The following is a 12,501-nucleotide window of genomic DNA, read 5'->3' on the forward strand; positions in this document are numbered from 1 at the left end:
TCTTCACTCATGGTATACAACTTACCATTGCTGATAACAAATATTCTTTCAAAATTTCCCACGCACTAGTGATATCCCGGCCTTCCAATTCCTCCCTCCATGAAACTTCCCGAAGTTTCATGGAGGGAGGAATTGGAAGATTGAAAACTAATTGGAAACTTCTTCAATTATTATCAACATAAGAGTTGATAATAACTGAGTTGATGTCTCTCCAACTGGTGGGAGAGACGTCAACTCAGTTATTATCAACTCTTCTGATGCTATAACCAAATCCAAAACTTTTGAACCTCTTGTTCCCTCTGTTACATGTTGCCTAAGACATTTGTCCCTCAAGAATTCTAGAAATTCCATTCCCCTATTGCTACATGCATCTTCCTCTCTCCAATTTATACTACTGAAGTTAAAATCTCCCATAACAATCATTCTTCTTGCACTTGCCAAACTTAGCTGTCTAAACATCTCCTGGTCCCTATCCTCTGTGCTCCTGGGTCTGTAGCAACACCCCACTAAATATCCTGTCTTGCTTACCTCTTCCTCACACCATACACTCTCAAAATCATTTGTCTCACTTCCTTCCAAATTCTCCACTCTTAGAGGACATAGGTCATCACTTATCATAAGCAGTACACCACCACCACGCTTTCCCCTCCTATCCTGGCGAAAAATGCTATACCCAGTGACTTCTATTCCTGTTGTTATATCCCCTTCTCTCAACCACGTCTCAGTGATCGCAATAATTTTTGGCCAGGCCGATGCTATCTGTGCCACCAATTCCTCTCCCTTATTCCGGATACTCCTGGCATTAGTATAAAGCATATAAATGCCATTGTTTCTATACCCAGCATTATCCCTTCTAGACTCCACTGGGCTCAGTGTTACCTGACATTGTCTCCCTTCTCCCAAGTATCCATTCCCACAAGAGGTCACCCCTGCTATCATCCTCCCTGGGACACACTGACTCGTTCAGAACAGCAATCTCTCCAGATACCTACGTCCTTCCTCATTCAAATGTAAACGGTCTCTCGCATACAATTCCTCTCTTTCCTCAAACGCACTCCAAGCATCCACATATACCAGTCCTCTCTTGTCACACATTCTCGCTATTATGCCATTCAATATCACCGCTCTTCTGCTCAGCTCATCATTATCATACCTAGGCAACATGCACGCTATTTTTCCTCTCTCTGTCTTCTTCCATACAGTCTCAAGCAAAAATCTCATATCTCTCGCTGCCCGACTTACATTACCACTCAAGTCATTCGTTCCTACCATCACAATCATCTCATCCACCCTTTCACCTCTCTTAATTGCCATAGCCATCCTTTCTATTGTTCCTCCTGGCAAACACTCCTCACGCATCCTATCTTGAACACCACGGATCATTGAGTCGCCATACATTATACCTCTTACCATTCCCTCGCTCCTATTGTTTCCATTCTCTCTTCTTTCATTCCCATACCTCTCTCTTCTACTGTTTCCATTCTCTCCTCTTCTAGCATTCCCATACATCTCTCTCATTCCCTCTCTCCTACTGTTTCCATTTTCTCCACTTCTAGCACTTCCATATCCCTCTCTCATTCTCTCTCTCCTACTACTGTTTCCATCCTCTCGTCTTCTAGCATTCCCATACCTCTCTCTCTCATTCCGTCTCTCCTACTATTTCCATCCTCTCGTCTGCTAGCATTCCCATACCTCTCTCTCATTCCCTCTCTTCTACTGTTTCCATTCTCTCCTCTTCTAGCACCCCCATACCTCTCACTCATACTCCCTAAATTCTCTCTCTCTCTCTCCTACTCTGATTCCCCTTGCATTTATCTCTTGTTTAAGCTTCAGTGTCTTATTTAAGCTTCAGTGTTTTTTCTTTTTTCTTTCTTTTATAATGTCACCTGATGAAGGCTGTTACAAGCTGAAACTAGTAGTGTTTTAATAAGCTTGGCATAATTTCCACCTTGGGACTTAGAGCCCGTTCTCTTCTGGATGACCCAAATGAACTTCTTACTGAAATAAACCATCTCAAAACTTCTTTCAAAGTTAATGGATATTCCAAGGGAATCATTGAAAAATTCCTTCTTAATTCTCCTAGACATCAATCAGAAGAAAGAAATAGATTCAAAGGCAATATTTCTATTCCTTACATAAGTACAGTTTCACATAAATTAGCAAAAGTTCTAAGAAAATACAATATCAGAACCTTGTTCACTCCACTTCCAAAAATCCGTTTCTTAATAAGCCACCCAAAACCAACTCAAATACCCTGGTGTATATAAAATATTGTGTGATTGTGATATTCCTTATTTTGGGCAGTCAGACAAATCTGTCTAATTGCATATGGAAGAACACATGAGGGACATTACTTACAAGAGACAGTGAGCCAGTGCATTATCAAGTCATACCCTTTTCTCAGCTAATCCTAATGATGAAAGCCAAAGTTACAAAGTCTGCTGGGAAAAATCTACTAACATCTTCCATTGCAATGATGAACTAGAGAGAAAAATCGTAGAATCTAGGGAAATCATCTTCAATCCTGTTCATCTAAATAATAACTTGAGCTACAACCTCCCAGATAGTGATTCAGCTGTAATCATGTACTGCCGTTCACGAGATGCTACTAGCACGTACTTTCCCAACAATACCACAAACAAAAGAACAGCTTTAAATACCACCTAAACGTTTTAATGTTAATCATGTATAGAGACTCTCTATGATGTTCTTAGTTTATTTAAGCTTCAGTGTTTTTTTCTTTTTTCTTTCTTTTATAATGTCACCTGATGAAGGCTGTTACAAGCCGAAACTAGTAGTGTTTTAATATTAAAACCTTTTTACTTAAATCTCGGTTCTAGTCATTCAATTCTTTTAAAAAATATGTATGTTAACCGAGTTAATGATCATTCATTCATATATATATATTTTTTCAGAATTCATTTTTACTCGGTTGGAATATTATAAAAAAGTAACAGTAACAGACAAATCTGTCGAATTGCATATGGAAGAACATATGAGGGAGTCATTAAAGCTTTAATGACTGTTACTCGGTAGATCTGGTTGATGGGTTTGTAGGTAGTGGCAAGACTGTATTACTTCATAATTTTTGAAAGACATTCCGAGATGTCTTTGACATAAGGTATGGGAATCCTATGGGCTTCTTCTTGTCTAGGTTGATACTTGGGGAAATGACTGGTGATTTTTTTGAGTTGTTTTAAGATTGTGTCCATTTAGTATGGCTGTATTTTTGATTATTTCTAATTCTTGGTTTAGAGATCCTTCAGAGGAGCAGAATCAGTGTGCTCTTGTAACTAATGATTTAATGATGCCAAATTTTTGAGATGGATGATGAGCGGAAGAATTATCAATGTAGAGACCTGAAAATGTAGGCTTGTGATAGACAGATGTGGTGATGGAACCATCTTCTTTTCTTTGAATGTGTAAATCCAGAAAGGAGATAGCCTGTGCAGATTTTTTTCTTGTGTAAAGTTCACCAACATTCATGACATTGATAGTAATTTAAATGACGTGCACATCTCCTTCCAGACCTGATGCTTCTGACTGAACCCCAAATTCTGCTACCACAGCTCATCTTAACAGTCCAAATTACACCCTTTATGATTCCTTCTGCCACAAGGTAGACCCCTGACTTTGTGTGATCTGATATTCCTACTCAAAGAATACATAATCTAGAATCTCATTTTTTTATCTTCTTATATTTTTTATCTTTTTATCTCCCATAACAATCATTCTTCTTGCACTTGCCAAACTTAAGATTTCTTGATACATTTTGTATCATCCATCTGCTTTCAATTATTAGTCTCCCAATTCTGACTTCCTTGACCTCTTATACTTGAAGCTCAATTGCATTGAATTCAAATTAATAAACAGTAACATTATCTTTCTTGTTTTTTTTTTTTATATATACAATGAAACCTGTGGCGAATTCATCATTAAAAAAACACAAGTACTAACCACAGTGATAAGTTTTTAATATGTAAATATTTCATCCCAAGTATCTTGGGACATCCTCAATATAGTAATTCAAACAATACTAGAAATAACATACAGTTAGGGTGCATGATTACAATGGAATCCCAATATGCTTGCAGTAGCATGCTATAGAATTAAAATATAACAAACTCTCTTTTCATTCCAGTCTACAGTGTTATAATTAAAATCATGCCTACTGATCTTTCTTCTCTTGTTTGCTAAGCCAATTTACATATATTTTCTTGTTACTACCCTCCATTTTGCAATATCCAACTAAATATCGTGCAGCCTCAAACCACTGTTGCTGCTTCCCCTTCTGCCCTTTCATCTTCATTATGTGAAGAGAATTTCTCTGCAATCCTTAACAGCATTCTTTCTCCCAACCTTCCTTTCTTTCCTTTCCTATCATCATAATAAACATTATACCATTCCATCCCTATTTCCATCAGTATATCATATTCATACAATCATGATTCACTTGTGCCCACAATTTTCAGGTAAATGAACTCAATACCCTCAAGGGCTCACTTTAGTGAGTACAGGAGTGGCAAACCCAAGGTACCTGATGTTGGACCATGCCTTACTTTGTATAATATACATCTGTTATATTATCTGTAGACTGGTTCCTCCCCTTCTATCTTTCCCTCTTTCTTTTCTTCTTGCTTCTTCTCCCCAATGCTATTAGAGTATTCGAGGACTACGGGTGGGGTGGTCCAACAGTCAGAAACAGCAGCCCTGTCATTGGACACCTTGCGCTTTGGCTCGTAACCAATTCACAAAATATTTTAATTACTTTCACATCTCAAAGAAAGAATTCAAGGACCACTAAAAATGGAAATGACCCTAGACCAGCTAAAGGTACTGATTGGAGAAAGATTATCACTAATTTTGCTACCTGGACTGTAAGAAGTTTATCTTACAAAGAAAATCAAATAGATGAAATTCTATATCAAAAGAAAATGAAAATAGCAGTATTGACTGAAACAAAAAAGAAAAATCTGGGATCCTAAGAAACTGATAACTACATATATATCTATAGTGAGGGTACAAGAGGATCAGAAAGCAAGAGCAGGAGTATCAATCATGATTCAGAAATCCTTTAAAGACAATATCATTAACTATAAATATTAGAAGGAAAGAACATTACAACTCAGATTGAAACTTAATATAGGATATCTCACAGTTCTTGGATTATGTGCTCTGGAGAAGGGGAGAGAAGAGTCTTCTCTTCTCATGAATAAGCTAATTTGAATCCTAACATGAATAAGTTTAGACATCTACAGTATAACCAGCTCCAAAATAAACAAAAATAACATGTTATTACTGTTGGGTGATTTAAATGCTCACATAGGCAATATGAAAAACCAAAATCATGTTGAAAATTTTGTAGAATTAGTAAAACATGGAAATGACCAAAGATTAATCAACTTCTCTATCTATAATAATCTAAGAATGATGAATGCAGTGTTCAACCACAAAAACATCCATAAATTCACATAGCAAGAGGATCAAAATATTCTCTCCCCTCCACCAGTATCCATTAGACAACTGAGAGCTAAGGTTCAAAGTCAGCTCATTATTTGACTCCAATAAAAGAAAACTATATCAACAAAAATTAAATGAAAAATTACAGGAACTACCTTCAGATGAATCTAGTAATGAAGAGTGGAATCATCTCTGCAATATTTTGAGATTCAGCTGAGAAATCATAGGAAAGAATAAACAATTGGGAAAAAAAAAAAAAGGTGTTTGTAACTGGGACCCAGAAATCAGGAAAATCATAGATGAAAAGAGGAAGGCCTATAAAAAAATGGTTAAGCTCAAACAAAATAGAAGATGAAATTGAATATAAACATAAAAGAATAATAGCAAAAAAATAAACCCTTAAAAGACATGGAGTTTAATGGAACAATTTTGTTACCAATCTAGAAAACAATATGGATAAACCTCAAACGAGGTTTATCCATATTGTTTTGGATAAACCAAAACAATATGATTCAGATATGCATTAATAGAATTCATGAATAAGATCCTAATAGCCTTAGAGAATCAATCAAAATCAATACCATATCTTTGAAGGACTGGCTTAAATACTATAAAGAAACAATTGATGACAACTCACTCTCAGAACCATTATCTGTAAATAATTCAACAGACTCCTTTAATCTTGAAGATTTAGAGTCAAACAATGCAAGAACCATAGTAGCCAAGGAAAAGATGGTATCATTAAGGAACTTTTCAAATGTTCTGGAGACAACTTCAGATATGCATTAATAGAATTCATGAATAAGATCCACCAGAAAACTAGCAAAATGCTATGGTCATCCCCATCTTCAAAAAAGGCAATATTAATGAATGTCAAACTATAGAGGCATTAGTCTTTTAAATACTGAATATAAAACATACTCAAGTTTCTTAAAGAATAAATTAAACAAATATTATGAAAATATTTCTGGAGAGGAACAAAATAGTTCCATAAAGGCAGATCCTGCACTGATGCCTTTTTCACCCTCAAGCTTTTGAGAGAAAAAAGAAGAAAATTCAATTTAGAGACCTATATATTATTATTCATCGATTATAAAAAGACTTTTGATAAAGTCAATTGTAATAAGCTACTGGAAATTTTAAGAGATGAAAACATTCCAAACCAGTTAATTAAAGCAATTTTCAATATATATATATAACAACAAGCAAATTAAAATCAAGATAGTTGCACAAAAATCTGAATCATAGGACATAAATGCAAGTGTCCAACAAGGATATGGTCTATCGCCACTCCTCTTTAATATTTATATTAATAATATTATAACAGAGTGGGGGGGGGGAGAAGGGAACAACCAGTTTTGGCATTCAAATAGATGATTGCACCAACATCGACACAATTTTATTTGCCGATAATCAGATTCTAATTGAAAATAACAAAGATTCATTGCAGCAAGCAGCCTTTTCATTAAATGTAATAGCAAAAGCATACGATATGGAAATCTCCACTTCCAAAAACCAAAGTCATTTAAAGGCCGGGACCCAATTAGAAGCAAAATTTGCATCAATGATGATATTATAGAACAGGTTAATACATTCAAATATCTAGGCTACCACTTATCTCATGAAAGAGAAAAAGACATACAATATAAACAGGGGCATGCTGGCAATATGTGCAATGCACACAGGGGCCAGGATAGTAAAGGTGCCAAAGATTTCAGGCAAGGAGGAAATACTTTAAAAAAATATTATTCATTAATTATATAAAAAAAATTACATTTTTGGTTAAATTTTAATTATATTTTATAGATTGTCTTAAACAAATTATTTATAATCACTTATTTGTTATTATTCCTTAAGATCTTATTTTATTCTGATCCCAGTTCTAACAAGTAGTTTAGTGTAAAAAAGTAAAAAACTTGAACTTGTGTGAGTTGACTGTTTACAGGAGACGGGCGTTTGAATTTGTTTAATCTTGTTCACACTCGCATTTGCTTTAAACATATATAAGAAAATCTGCTGCAGTTTTTAACTTTATTCTATATTCTGCTGTTATCAGCAGAATATAGGCCATATCTTGCAATGTACCTGAATCATCATGAGAAAAATTTAAATCATTTGAACAATTACAAAAAATGGACAGAATTAATTACATCCTTAAAAAATAAAACTTGTATTGATCATTTGCAACAAACAGTTTTAGATAATAAAAGGAAAGGTTGTTATAAAGTTATAAAAAGAATAATTTTTGTAGTACAGTTTTTAGGCAAACAAGATCTAGCTCTTTGCGGTAAAAGTAATAAACTTTACGATCGCAACAATGGCAATTTTTTAAAATTCATTGAGATGTTAGAAAAGTTTGATCCTTTTATATCGGAACACAACCGATGTGCAGCTAATGATCCTGACTTTAAAAATATGCCCTCCTATTTAGGAGATAAAATTCAAAATGAAATACTCACTTTATTGGCATCAAATATTAAAATAACGTTTTTATAAAGTGTTTTTTTATTGGGTGGAGGGGTATAGGGGTGCCAACTAAAGTTTTGCACACAGGTGCCGGATACTACTGACGCACCCCTGAACATAAAATAACCAATTATATAGGAATAAAGACTATTAATCAGATAATATATTCAATCCAATGTAATAAGCAAGAAAACAAGAATAAGAATCCATAACTCAATAGCAAGATCTATCCCTACATATGGATCTTAAATCAAGCAGATAGAAAAAGACTGATAAGCTCTGAAATGAAATTTGTGCACAAAAGAGCTGAATACAATAGACTCGACTTCAAAAGAAATAGTAATATCTTAAAGGAACTTGAGGTGGTACCTGTCTTAGAATACATCGATCTTTAGAGAGAGAGAGAGAGAGATGGAGACAACATATAGAAGGAATGGGTGAAAGAAGACTCCCCCAGAGAGAGATACAGAGATATCGACCTAAAGGGAGAAGGAATAGAGGATGGCCTTTGAAAAGATAGGAAGATAACAGGCCACTAGGCCTATTACTGAAAAGGAAGAAGAAAATGATGAAATCAATCAGTGCAACAACTTCATCTGCTTTATCTCTTCATGGCTCAGTAACTCATTTTTGGGTCTATAACCAGTCCTACTCATCCATTACATCTCTATGACTTCTCCACACCTGACTTTTGCTCCTACTCTTTATCATCACTAATCCTGTATTTCCTCCCCCCAGACCCATGTTCTCTCCTTGTACCTTCATACACACATTCACTGTTGCTTTCAATATCCAATCACTTTACAGTGTGTGTGTGTGTCTCCATGTCTATCTTTCCTTCCCTGTTCTTTCATTCTCGTGTCTTGCTAGTCTCGCACTACTCTTCTGCTTTTTTTTACATAACCTCTTACTTCTTCAGATCTTTCATTCGCTCCTCTTTCTTCAGCAACAGCAGCCTCTCCAGTTGACACACCAAATCTGTTCAAGGTGATCTGTAGGGTTGGTAAGATGGATAGGAGGGTGGTTGATAGAGAGATATCAGAGAGTAGTTTATTCAGGAGTAGAGTCCAAAAGAAGGTCTTTGACTAGTGGCATGCATTTAGGGTTCTGTTCTTGGACTGCTACTGTTTAATTTGTTCATTAACGATATAGGAAAGTATTTCTAAATAGGAACTGTTCAGTTATTTACCAGTGATGCAAAGTTGGGTAAAGAAATAGTTAATACAGATGATGTGAAAATTTTGCAGGATAATTTGGATAGTGACCAAAATGGTAGCAGGTCTATGGAATGAACCTTATGAGAACTGGTCGAAGATTTCTATTTGAACCTTATAGAAACTGGTTGATAGGCATAAAATGGGTGATATGATTGAGATATACAAATTACTGAAGAGTTTTTGCAAGATTAATTCAGAGGAAATTATTCAGAACAAGTGTGGTGGTGGGAGAACTAGGACCATCCATGGAAACAAAGTAAGAGTGTAGTTAGCAAGGGTGGTAGAACTACGCTTTTTGCTTGAAGAGTAGTGAATGAGTGAAATAGGTTGCCAGAGTCTGTTGTGGGTGCCATGACTATGAATGAGTTCAAAGCAAAGTATGATAGATACTGTGCAAATGTTGGATAGTTCTTAACTTGATATTTAGGGCCTCCCTCGAGTCTAAGACTCCTTGGAGTTACCCGTAATAATAATAATAAAAAAATAATAACAATCCATATCTTTCTTATGCAGTTCCTTCCATCTCTCAAATTCATCCAATACTTTTACAAACTGCACTCCTTTCTCCTTGCATTGCTCTGCCAACATATAATTCATGATCATTGTTCATTGTCTCAACTTCTTACTGCTCTAATTGGGCAACATGTTGACTACTGGTCTTAGCACACTAATACACATACACCCACTGTTATTTTTTACTTCAGTTAACAATTTCTGTAATCCCTCCTCACATTCCCTTCTGTCTATCTAAATCAATGGTCCCTATAACTGCCATTTTTTCTCTTTCACACGCTCATTTACTTCTCATATCCAAAGTGTCAGTTAACCTACTCATCCTCTGCTTTGCCTATGCTTCTCTCTCTCTCTCTCTATATATATATATATATATTTTTTTTTTTTTTCAGAATTCATTTTTACTCAGAATATTATGAAAAAGTTTTAATGACTGATACCGAGAGAAAAAAAGATGACATGGTATATTTGAAAAGATACTACTAGTTTACTAGTTTCATTGAATAGATCAACATCTTCAGGTATCGCAATGAAAAAAATATATAAAGAATTACAGAGACTTAAAATTGTAATAACAGAACAAGTACAAAAAAAGACAGTAGTGTGTTTGAAAACAAAAAGCGGGCTTGAGTTCCAAACAAACGTATACTACATGCTGTCGCAAGTGTGCCAATACTGAACAGACGCAACATGTGCGTCAGAGAGATTGAAACTTAAGCTGTTATTGATATGAGAAGAACCTAGAGAAATTGCTCTAGATTCGACAATCTTTCTCTCGAGTTCATCATAGCACACATGGATGTTAGAAGTTTGTGTCCAGTTCACAATGTGTTGGCGGCCTTTGTCTGAGCTAACTGAAAAAAGAATGTGGCTAGAGAGAGTGCTGGCTTTAGTCCTGTTATAGGAGATATCTCTACGGTGTTCTTCCAAACATAGAAGGATGGATTTAGCAGTCTGGCCATAGTATGGCCTTCCACAATCACGTAAAATCTTGTACACTCCTGGAAACTGAGTTGGAAGATGTTTCTCTTTAGGTTTACTAAGTATCGAACGAAGTTTTGGGAGCGTAGTGAAGCAAGTTCTGAAGTTAAACTTCTTGAGAATTTTTGCTAGTTTTGGTGAAAGAGAGCTGATGTAAGGCAAAGAGATGAAGGCTCTGGGGAAAGAGGGATCTTCAGAAGTAGTTCAGTGACTCGGGGAAAGAAATTTGTCAATTTTCCTAGGAGAGATTTTGCTCACCGAGCATCTTTACTTACAGAAGAAACAGAAATTGAAAATGAACTCCTTTTTCTTAAAAAGTTTTTTATTAATGATGGTTTCTCTCCTAGGAAAATTGACAAATTTCTTTCCCCAAGTCACTCAACTACTTCTGAAGATCCCTCTTCCCCCAGAGCCTTCATCTCTTTGCCTTACATCAGCTCTCTTTCACCAAAACTGGCAAAAATTCTCAAGAAGTTTAACTTCAGAACTTGCTTCACTACGCTCCCAAAACTTCGTTCAATACTTAGTAAACCTAAAGAGAAACATCTTCCAACTCAGTTTCCAGGAGTGTACAAGATTTTATGTGATTGTGGAAGGCTATACTATGGCCAGACTGCTAAATCCATCCTTCTATGTTTGGAAGAACACCGTAGAGATATCTCCTATAACAGGACTAGAGCCAGCGCTCTCTCTAGCCACATTCTCTTTTCAGTTAACTCAGACAAAGGCAGCCAACACATTGTGAACTGGACTCAAATTTCTAACATCCATGTGTGCCATGATGAACTCGAGAGAAAGATTGTCAAATCTAGAGAAATTTCTCTAGATTCTTCTCATATCAATAACAGCCTAAGTTTCAATTTCTCTGATGCATACGTTGCCTCTGTTCAGTATTGCCGCACTCGCGACAGTGCATAGTTTACATTTGTTTGGAACTCAAGTTCGCTTTTTGTTTTCAAACACGTTACTCTTTTTTGTACTTGTTCTGTTATTACAATTTTAAGTCTCTGTAATTCTTTATATATTTCTTTGATTGTGCTACCTGAAGATGTTGATCTATTCAATGAAACTAGTAAACTATAGTATTTTTTCAAATATACCATGTCATCTTTTTTTCTCTCAGTATCAGTCATTAAAGCTTTTTCATCACACACACACACACACACACACACACACACACACACACACACATATATATATATATATATATATATATATATGTATGTATGTATGTATGTATGTAAGTGTGCATGTGATCTCGCGAGAACGCCAATACTGAATAGCAGAGCTATTAGAGTCTGGTAAATTGTAACTAAAGTTGCTATTCATGTGAGCAGAATCGAGGATGATTTCTTTTGAGTCCAGGATACATTGTAACATTTGTGAATATTAGAAGTTAGATTCCAGTCTATTTGGTGTTGGTGGCCTTCATCAGAGTTTGCAGAGAATACAAGGCAGCGCCCTTGCCAGCCACGTCTTGTTCTGGTGAGGGTGCTGTCTCGTATTCTATTATAAGAGATGTCTCTTTTGTGCTCTTCAAGACGGAGAAAGATTGATTTATCAGTTTGTCTGTAATATGGTTTACCACAACTACAAATAATTCTGTATACTCCTGGAAAATGAAGATGGTGATATTTTTCTTTAGGCTGACTAAGGATAGATCTGATGATAAAGTAGAGAATCACGTTTTTCAGTCTTTCTCCATCTTGAAGAGCACAAAAGAGACATCTCTTATGATAGAATATGAGCCAGCACCCTCGCCAGCCACATCTTGTTTTCTGTAAACTCTGACGAAGGCCACCAACACCAAATAGACTGGAATCTAACTTCTAATATTCACAAATGTTACGATGAACTTGAAAGA

The 12,501-nt window shown here is 35.7% G+C and overlaps 1 protein-coding gene across 10 annotated transcripts in view; it reads left to right on the top strand.

Annotated features, from left to right (window-relative positions):
• The window catches only part of LOC150108392 (uncharacterized), a 628,716-nt gene that overhangs the window by 566,522 nt on the left and 49,693 nt on the right, over positions 1-12,501 (top strand). The window lies entirely within an intron of this gene.

This window comes from Typopeltis vanoorti, chromosome 3 (assembly GCF_054136105.1).
Source record: "Typopeltis vanoorti isolate ZY-2024b chromosome 3, IOZ_Tvanoo_1.0, whole genome shotgun sequence".
NCBI classification, from domain to species: Eukaryota; Metazoa; Arthropoda; class Arachnida; order Uropygi; family Thelyphonidae; genus Typopeltis; species Typopeltis vanoorti.